Below are 10,316 nucleotides of genomic sequence, written 5' to 3' on the forward strand. Positions count from 1 at the left end.
TAAGGCAACTCAGGGGTTTGACCAATACTGATGGCACCGATAGAAATGGCAGCTTCGCTATAAGTCCTTAGGAAACTGTGCAGTATTTTGTTTTTTTAATGTAATATTTCTTACATTGTTATCCCAGAAAACCTTAAAATGTTATTACAAACAGCAGGGAAGAACTATTGGATATCAAAGAGACGTCAACTTACCAGCACTACGACCAGGAATACGACTTTCCCAAAGCAGATCCTTTGTCTGCACCTCTCAGGGCATTTGAACTGATTATAGAGGCCAACCCAAAACAACACCGTCGGAGGAGTGAGTCAGAACGGTCTTCTAGTGAAGATTCGGATGCGCACACACCACCCACCGCTTCCGAGTATATTGCTCGCTAATGTCCCGTCCCTAGTTATCAAAGTCAATGAAAATAGGGCAAGAGTTGTTTTCCAAATAGATATGCGGGATATTCAGTGCATCGTGCCGACAGGAACATACATCTCTCTGGGAAGAAGAAGGGCGGGGGTGTACATTTCATGATTAATGACTCGTAATTGGTGTAATTGTAACAACATACAAGAACTCAAGTCCTTTTGTTCATCTGACCTAGAATTCCTCACAAGCAAATGCCGACCGTATTCTTTCCCAAGAGAACTCTCCTCGGTTATTGTCACAGCTGTGTATCAAGACGGCCATCAAGAGGATACCAAGACGGCCATCAAGGAACTTCACTGGAATTTATGCAAACTGGAAACCATACATCCTGAGGCATAAATTATTGCAGCTGGGGATTTTAACAAAGCTCATCTGAGAACAAGGCTACCTAAATTCTATCAGCATATCGATTGCAGTACACGAGCGAGTAACACACTCGACAATTGCTACTCTAACTTCCGTGATGCATACAAGGCCCTCCCCGCCCTCCTTTTGGCAAATCTGACCATGAATCCATCCTGTTGCTCCCCTCCAAAAGGCAGAAACTGAAACAGGAAGTGCCCGTGCTTAGGTCTATCCAATGCTAGTCTGACCAATCGGATTCCACACTTCAAAATTGTTTAGATCACGTGGACTGAGATACAGTGGGGCGAACAAGTATTTCATACACTGTATAAAAAACACTTGTCCACACACTCAATCAAACAGACTCCAACCTCTCCACAATGGCCAAGACCAGAGAGCTGTGTAAGGACATCAGGGATAAAATTGTAGACCTGCACAAGGCTGGGATGGGCTACAGGACTATAGGCAAACAGCTCGGTGAGAAGGCAACAACTGTTGGAGCAATTATTAGAGAATGGAAGAAGTTCAAGATGACGGTCAATCACCCTCGGTCTGGGGCTCCATGCAAGATCTCAACTCGTGGGGCATCAATGATCATGAGGAAGGTGAGGGATCAGCCCAGAACTACACGGCAGGACCTGGTCAATGACCTGAAGAGAGCTGGGACCACAGTCTCAAAGAAAACCATTAGTAACACACTACGCCGTCATGGATTAAAATCCTGCAGCGAACGCAAGGTCCCCCTGCTCAAGCCAGCGCATGTCCAGGCCTGTCTGAAGTTTGCCAATGACCAGAGGAGGAATGGGAGAAGGTCAGGTCTCTTCTCCAGACCATTTCCGGAGACCTTCTCCCTTACCTCACCTCGCTCATCAACTCATCCCTGACCGTTGGCTACGTCCCTTCCGTCTTCAAGAGAGCGAGAGTTGCACCCCTTCTGAAAAAACCTACACTCGATCCCTCCGATGTCAACAATTACAGACCAGTATCCCTTCTTTCTTTTCTCTCCAAAACTCTTGAACGTGCCGTCCTTGGCCAGCTCTCCCGCTATCTCTCTCTGAATGACCTTCTTGATCCAAATCAGTCAGGTTTCAAGACTAGTCATTCAACTGAGACTGCTCTCCTCTGTATCACGGAGGCGCTCCGCACTGCTAAAGCTAACTCTCTCTCCTCTGCTCTCATCCTTCTAGATCTATCGGCTGCCTTCGATACTGTGAACCATCAGATCCTCCTCTCCACCCTCTCCGAGTTGGGCATCTCCGGCGCGGCCCACGCTTGGATTGCGTCCTACCTGACAGGTCGCTCCTACCAGGTGGCGTGGCGAGAATCTGTCTCCTCACCACGCGCTCTCACCACTGGTGTCCCCCAGGGCTCTGTTCTTGGCCCTCTCCTATTCTCGCTATACACCAAGTCACTTGGCTCTGTCATAACCTCACATGGTCTCTCTTATCATTGCTATGCAGACGACACACAATTAATCTTCTCCTTTCCCCCTTCTGATGACCAGGTGGCGAATCGCATCTCTGCATGTCTGGCAGACATATCAGTGTGGATGACGGATCACCACCTCAAGCTGAACCTCGGCAAGACGGAGCTGCTCTTCCTCCCGGGGAAGGACTGCCCGTTCCATGATCTCGCCATCACGGTTGACAACTCCATTGTGTCCTCCTCCCAGAGCGCCAAGAACCTTGGCGTGATCCTGGACAACACCCTGTCGTTCTCAACTAACATCAAGGCGGTGGCCCGTTCCTGTAGGTTCATGCTCTACAACATCCGCAGAGTATGACCCTGCCTCACACAGGAAGCGGCGCAGGTCCTAATCCAGGCACTTGTCATCTCCCGTCTGGATTACTGCAACTCGCTGCTGGCTGGGCTCCCTGCCTGTGCCATTAAACCCCTTCAACTCATCCAGAACGCCGCAGCCCGTCTGGTGTTCAACCTTCCCAAGTTCTCTCACGTCACCCCGCTCCTCCGTTCTCTCCACTGGCTTCCAGTTGAAGCTCGCATCCGCTACAAGACCATGGTGCTTGCCTACGGAGCTGTGAGGGGAACGGCACCTCAGTACCTCCAGGCTCTGATCAGGCCCTACACCCAAACAAGGGCACTGCGTTCATCCACCTCTGGCCTGCTCGCCTCCCTACCACTGAGGAAGTACAGCTCCCGCTCAGCCCAGTCAAAACTGTTCGCTGCCCTGGCCCCCCAATGGTGGAACAAACTCCCTCACGACGCCAGGACAGCGGAGTCAATCACCACCTTCCGGAGACACCTGAAACCCCACCTCTTTAAGGAATACCTAGGATAGGTTAAGTAATCCCTCTCACCCCACCCCCCTAAGTTTTAGATGCACTATTGTTAAGTGACTGTCCCACTGGATGTCATAAGGTGAATGCACCAATTTGTAAGTCGCTCTGGATAAGAGCGTCTGCTAAATGACTTAAATGTAATGTAAATGTAAATGTGGTCTGATGAGACAAAAATATATATTTTTGGTCTAAACTCCACTCGCCATGTTTGGAGGAAGAAGGATGGGTACAACCCCAAGAACACCATCCCAACCGTGAAGCATGGAGGTGGAAACATCATTCTTTGGGGATGCTTTTCTGCAAAGGGGACAGGATGACTGCACCGTATTGAGGGGAGGATGGATGGGGCCCATGTATCGCGAGATCTGGGTCAACAACCTCCTTCCCTCAGTAAGAGCATTCAAGATGGGTCGTGGCTGGGTCTTCCAGTATGACAACTACCCGAAACACACAGCCAGGGCAACTAAGGAGTGGCTCCGTAAGAAGCATCTCAAGGTCCTGGAGTGGCCTAGCCAGTCTCCAGACCTGAACCCAATAGAAAATCTTTGGAGGGAGCTGAAAGTCCACATTGCCCAGCGACAGCCCCGAAACCTGAAGGATCTGGAGAAGGTCTGTTTGGAGGAGTGGGCCAAAATCCCTGCTGCAGTGTGTGCAAACCTGGTCAAGAACTACAGGAAATGTATGATCTTGTCAGCTCGGGGGCGGCAGCGTAGCGTGGGACTAGTAACCGGAAGGTTGCGAGTTCAAACCCCCGAGCTGACAAGGTACAAATCTGTCATTCTGCCCCTGAACAGGCAGTTAACCCACTGTTCCTAGGCCGTCATTGAAAGTAAGAATGTGTTCTTAACTGACTTGCCTGGTTAAATAAAGGTAAAATAAAAAAATAACAAATAAATCTCTGTAATTGCAAACAAAGGTTTCTGTACCAAATATTAAGTTCTGCTTTTCTGATGTATAAAATACTTTTGTCATGCAATAAGATGCTAATTAATTACTTAATTACTTAAAAATGATACAATGTGATTTTCTGGATTTTTGTTTTAGATTCCGTCTCTCACAGTTGAAGTGTGCCTATGATAAAAAATTACAGACCTCTACATGCTTTGTGAGTAGGAAAACCTGCAAAATCGGCAGTGTATCAAATACTTGTTCTCCGCACTGTATGTTCCGGGTAGCCTCAGACAACAATTGATGTCAATGCGGTCTCGGTTAGCAAGTTTATAAGGAAGTGTATAGGAGATGTTGTACCCACTGTGACTATTAAAAACTTCCCAAACCAGAAACCATGGATTGATGGCAGCATTGGCGCAAAACTGAAAGCACGTACCACCGCATTTAATCATGGCAAGGCGATTGGAAACATGACAGAATACAAACAGTGTACTTATTCCCTCTGTAAGGCAATCAAACAAGCAAAGCGTCAGTATAGAGACAAAGTGGAGTCGCAATTCAACGGCTCAAACAGGAGACGTATGTGGCCGGGTCTACAGACAATCACGGCCTACAAAAAGAAAACCAGCCGTGTCGGACATCGACGTCTTGCTCCTAGACAAATTAAACAACTTCTTTGCACGCTTTGAGGACAATACAGTGCCACCGACACAGCCTGCTACCAAAGACTGTGGGCTCTCCTCCGTGGTCGACATGAGTAAAACATTTAAAAGGTATTAACTCTAGCAAGACAGACAGCATCCCTAGCCACGTCCTCAGAGCATGCGCAGACACGGACATATTCAATCAATCCCTATCCCAGTCTGCTGTCCCCACTTGCTTCAAGATGGCCACCATTATTCCTGTTCCGAAGAAAGCTAAAGTAACTGAACTAAATGATTATCGCCCCGCAGCACTCACTTCTGAAAGCATGAAGTGCTTTGAGAGACTAGTCAAGGATCATATCACCTCCACCCTACCTGTTACCCTAGACCCACTCCAATTTGCTTTCCGCCCCAATAGGTCTACAGACGATGCAATCGCCATCACACTGCACACTGCACACAGCCCTATCCCATCTGGACAAGAGGAATACCTATGCAAGAATGCTGTTCATTGACTACAGCTCAGCATTCAACACCATAGTACCCTCCAAGCTCATCATAAAGCTTGAGGCCCTGGGTCTCGACCCCGCCCTGTGCAACTGGATCCTGGACTTCCTGACGGGCCACCCCCAGGTGTTGAAGGTAGGAAACAATACTTCCACTCCGCTGATCCTCAACACTGGGGCCCGCAAGGGTGCGTTCTCAGCCCTCTCTTGTACTCCCTGTTCACCTACGACTGTGTGGCCATGCACGCCTCCAACTCAGTCATCAAGTTTGCAGACGACACTACAGTGGTAGGCTTGATTACCAACATAAACAAAGGCAAAAGCATACCCAAAGCATACCCATTCTCCACACGTTCCTATTTCCTTCAATCTGGTACATGTTAATCTTTGTCTCATCTGTCCACAATACTTTTTTCCAGAACTCTTGGGGCTCTTTTAGGTGCTTTTCAGCAAACTGCAATCTCGCCTTTCTGTTCTTCAGGCTTATCAGTGGTTTGCATCTTGTAGTGTACCCTCTGTAGTCCTGCTGGTGTAGTCTTCTATGTATGGTAGACTTTGACACATCTACACCTGCATCCAGGAGAGTGTTTTTGATCTGTTGGGCTGTTGTCAGGGGGTTTTTCTTCATCATAGAGAGTATTCTCCGGTCATCCGCTACAGTGGTCTTCTTCATTCTACCGGGTCTTTTGCCATAATTGAGTTCACTGGTTGTTTTTTTCTTGTTAATGATGAACCAAACTGTTGCCTTGGGCATGCCCAGGGTTTTGCAATGTTCCTGATTGATTGATTTTCATTTCTGAGCCTTATGACGGCCACCTTCATTTGCATCCACACTGCTGTTGGGCAATGAAGGAGTGGCTTCGTAAGAAGCATTTCAAGGTAGGAGATTGCCTAGCCAGTCTCCAGATCCCAACCCCATAGAAAATCTTTGGAGGGAGTTGATAGTCTGTGTTTCCCAGCAACATCCCCAAAACATCACTGCTCTAGAAGAGATGGGCCAAAATACCAGCAACAGTGTGTGAAAACCTTGTGAAGACTTACAGAAAACGTTTGACCTCTGTCATTGCCAACAAAGGGTATATAACAAACTATTGAGAAACTTTTGTTATTGACCAAATACTTGTTTTCCACCATAATTTGCAAATAAATTAATGAAAAATCCTACAATGTGATTTTCTGGATTTATTTTTCTCATTTTGTCTGTCATAGTTGAAGTGTACCTATGATGAAAATTACAGGCCTCTCTCATCTTTTTAAGTGGGAGAACTTGCACAATTGGTGGCTGACTAAATACTTTTTTGCCCCACTGTATGTGAGAATGCTGTTCATCGACTACAACTACAGCTCATTTAACACCATAGTACCCTCCAAACTCGTCATCAAGCTCGAGACCCTGGGTCTCGACCCCGCCCTGTGCAGCTGGGTACTGGACTTCCTGACGGGCCGAACCCAGGTGGTGAGGGTAGGTAACAACATCTCCACCCCACTGATCCTCAACACCGGGGCCACACAAGGGTGCATTCTGAGCCCTCTCCTGTACTCCCTGTTCACCTACGACTGCGTGGCCATGACCGCCTCCAACTCAATCATCAAGTTTGTGGACGACACTACAGTGGTAGGCTTGATTACCAACAACGACGAGAAGGCCTACAGGGAGGAGGTGAGGGCCCTCGGAGTGTGGTGTCAGGAAAATAACCTCACACTCAACGTCAACAAAACCAAGGAGCGGCCTCCCGGGTGGCGCAGTAGTTAAGGGCGCTGTACTGCAGTGCCAGCTGTGCCATCAGTGCCAGCTGTGCCTGAGTCCCTGGGTTCGCGCCCAGGCTCTGTCGTAACCGGCCGCGACCGGAAGGTCCGTGGGGCGACGCACAATTGGCCTAGCGTCGTCTGGGTTAGGGAGGGCTTGGTCGGTAGGGATGTCCTTGTCTCATCGCGCACCAGCGACTCCTGTGGCGGGCCGGGGGCAGTGAGCACTAACCAAGGTTGCCAGGTGCACGGTGTACCATCCGACACAATGGTGCAGCTGGCTTCCGAGTTGGATGTGCGCTGTGTTAAGAAGCAGTACGGCTGGTTGGGTTGTGTATCGGAGGACGCATGACTTTCAACCTTCGTCTCTCCTGAGCCCGTACGGGAGTTGTAGCGATGAGACAAGATAGTAGCTACTACAACAATTGGATACCATGAAAATTGGGGAGAAAAAAGGGGTAAAATTGAAAATAAATAAAAAACTAAAAAACAAAGGAGAAGATTGTGGACTTCAGGAAACAGCAGAGGGAGCAGCCCCTATCCACATCGACGGGACAGTAGTGATGATGGTAGTAAGTTAAGTTCCTCTGCGTACACATCACAGACAAACTGAATTGGTCCACCCACACAGACTGCGTTGTGAAGAAGGCGCAACAGCGCCTCTTCAACCTCAAGAGGCTGAAGAAATTCGGCTTGTCACCAAAAGCACTCACAAACTTCTACAGATGCACAATCGAGAGCATCCTGTCGGGCTGTATCACCGCCTGGTACGGCAACTGCTCCGCCCACAACTGTAAGGCTCTCCAAAGGGTAGTGAGGACTGCACAACGCATCACTGGGGGCAAACTACCTGCCCTCCAGGACACCTACACCACCCGATGTCACAGGAAGGCCATAAAGATCATCAAGGACAACAACCACCCGAGCCACTGCCTGTTCAATCCGCTATCATCCAGAAGGCGAGGTCAGTACAGGTGCATCAAAGTAGGGACCGAGAGACTGAAAAACAGCTTCTATCTCAATGCCATCAGACTGTTAAACAGCCACCATTAACATTGAGTGGCTGCTGCCAACATACTGACTCAACTTCAGCCACCTTAATAATGGAAATTGATGGAAATTGATGTAAAAATATATCACTAGCCACTTTAAACAATGCCACTTAATATAATGTTTACATACCCTACATTACTCATCTCATATGTATATACTGTACTCTATATCATCTACTGCATCTTGCCATCTTTATGTAATACATGTATCACTAGCCACTTTAAACGATGCCACTTTATGTTTACATACCCTACATTACTCATCTCATATGTATATACTGTACTCGATACCATCTACTGCATCTTGCCTATGCCGTTCTGTACCATCAGTCATTCATATATCTTTATGTACATATTCTTTATCCCTTTACACTTGTGTGTATAAGGTAGTAGTTGTGGAAATGTTAGGTTAGATTACTCGTTGGTCATTACTGCATTGTCGGAACTAGAAGCACAAGCATTTTGCTACACTCGCATTAACATCTGCTAACCATGTGTATGTGACAAATAAAATTGGATTTGAACTGAGCGGGCACCCCTGAGAGGCCCCCATGTTGAGGGTCAGCATGGCAGATGTGTTGTTACCTATCCTTACCACCTAGGGGCCCGTCAGGAAGTCCAGGATTCAGTCCCAGGGTACTTAGCTTAGTGATGAGTAGTCAATGAACAGCATTCTCACATAGGTGTTTCTTTTGTCCAGGTGGGAAAGGGTTTCTGGGATAATGGTGTTGATGTGAGCCATGACCTGCCTTTCAAAGCAGCTCATGGTTACAGACATGAGTGCTACAGGTCAGTAGTAATTTAGGCAGGTTACCTTGATGTTCTTGGGCACAGGGACTATGGTGGTCTGCTTGAAACATGTTGGTATTATAAACTTGGTCAGGGACAGGTTGAAAATGTCAGTGAAGACACTTGCCAGTTGGTCAGTGCATTGTCGGAGTACACGTCCTGGTAATCTGTTGGCCCTGCAGCCTTGTGAATGTTGACCTGTTTAAAGATTTTACTCACATTGGCTACGGAGAGCGTGATCACACAGTCGTCCGGAACAGCTGATGCTCGCATGCTTCAGTGTTGCTTGCCTCGAAGTGAGCATAGAAGTCATTTAGCTCATCCGGTAGGCTCGTGTCACTGGTCAGCTCGCGGCTATGCTTCCCTTTGTAGTCAGTAATAGTTTGCAAGCCCTGCTACATCCGACGAGCATCAGAGCCGGTGTTGTACGATTCAATCTTAGTCTGTATTGACGCCTTGCCTGTTTGATGATTCGTCTGAGGGCATAGCGGGATTTCTTGTAAGCGTCCGGGTTTACTTCTTGGATATAGTGTCATGTTTGTCATTTATTGTCATGTCTTGTCCCTGTGCTCCCCATGCTATTCGTTTCCCTCTGCTGGTCTTGTTTGGTTCTTTCCCTCCTTCTATCTCTCTCTCTCCCCCTCCCTCTCTCACTCTCTCGCTCTCTCTTCTCTCTGTCGTTCCGTTCCTGCTCCCAGCTGTTCCTATTCCCCTAATCATCATTTAGTCTTCCCACACCTGTTCCCGATCCTTTCCCCTGATTAGAGTCCCTATTTATTCCTTTGTGATCCGTTCCTGTCCCGTCGGTTCCTTGTATTGTATTCACCATGCTGTGATTGCGTTTCGCCCTGTCCTGTCGTGTTTTTGCCGTGATTGTGTATCACCCTGTCCTGTCGTGTTCTGTGCCTTCATCAGATGCTGCGTGTGAGCAGGTGTCTCAGTCGACTACGGCCTGCGCCTACCCGAAGCGACCTGCAGTCTGTGGCCGCTTCTCCAGTTGTTTCCCCTCTACAAGTCTAGAGGATTTCTGTTATTCCGTTTTGGACTTTAATAAACTCTGTTTCTGTTAAGTCGCGTTTGGGTCCTCTCTCACCTGCATGACAGAAGGAACCGACCAAGGAATGGACCCAGCGACTTCAGACGCTCGTTACACTGCTGTCGAGATCCAAGGAGCCATGCTCGGCAGACACGAGCAGGAATTGTCTGCTGCTCGCCATGCCGTGGAAAACCTGGCTGCTCAGGTTTCCGACCTCTCTGGACAGTTCCAGAGTCTACGTCTCGTGCCACCTGTTACTTCCTGGCCTGCCGAGCCTCCAGAACCTAGGGTTAATAACCCACCTTGCTACTCCGGGCAGCCCACTGAGTGCCGCTCCTTTCTCACGCAGTGTGAGATTGTGTTCTCTCTCCAACCCAACACATACTCTAGAGAGAGAGCTCGGGTTGCTTACGTCATTTCACTCCTTACTGGCCGGGCTCGAGAATGGGGCACAGCTATCTGGGAGGCAAGGGCTGTTTGCTCTAACGATTTCCAGAACTTTAAAGAGGAGATGATTCGGGTTTTTGACCGTTCAGTTTTTGGTGGGGAGGCTTCTAGGGCCCTGGCTTCCTTATGCCAAGGTGAACGGT

The sequence above is a fragment of the Oncorhynchus gorbuscha genome, linkage group LG01, assembly GCF_021184085.1.
Source record: "Oncorhynchus gorbuscha isolate QuinsamMale2020 ecotype Even-year linkage group LG01, OgorEven_v1.0, whole genome shotgun sequence".
Classification (NCBI taxonomy): Eukaryota; Metazoa; Chordata; class Actinopteri; order Salmoniformes; family Salmonidae; genus Oncorhynchus; species Oncorhynchus gorbuscha.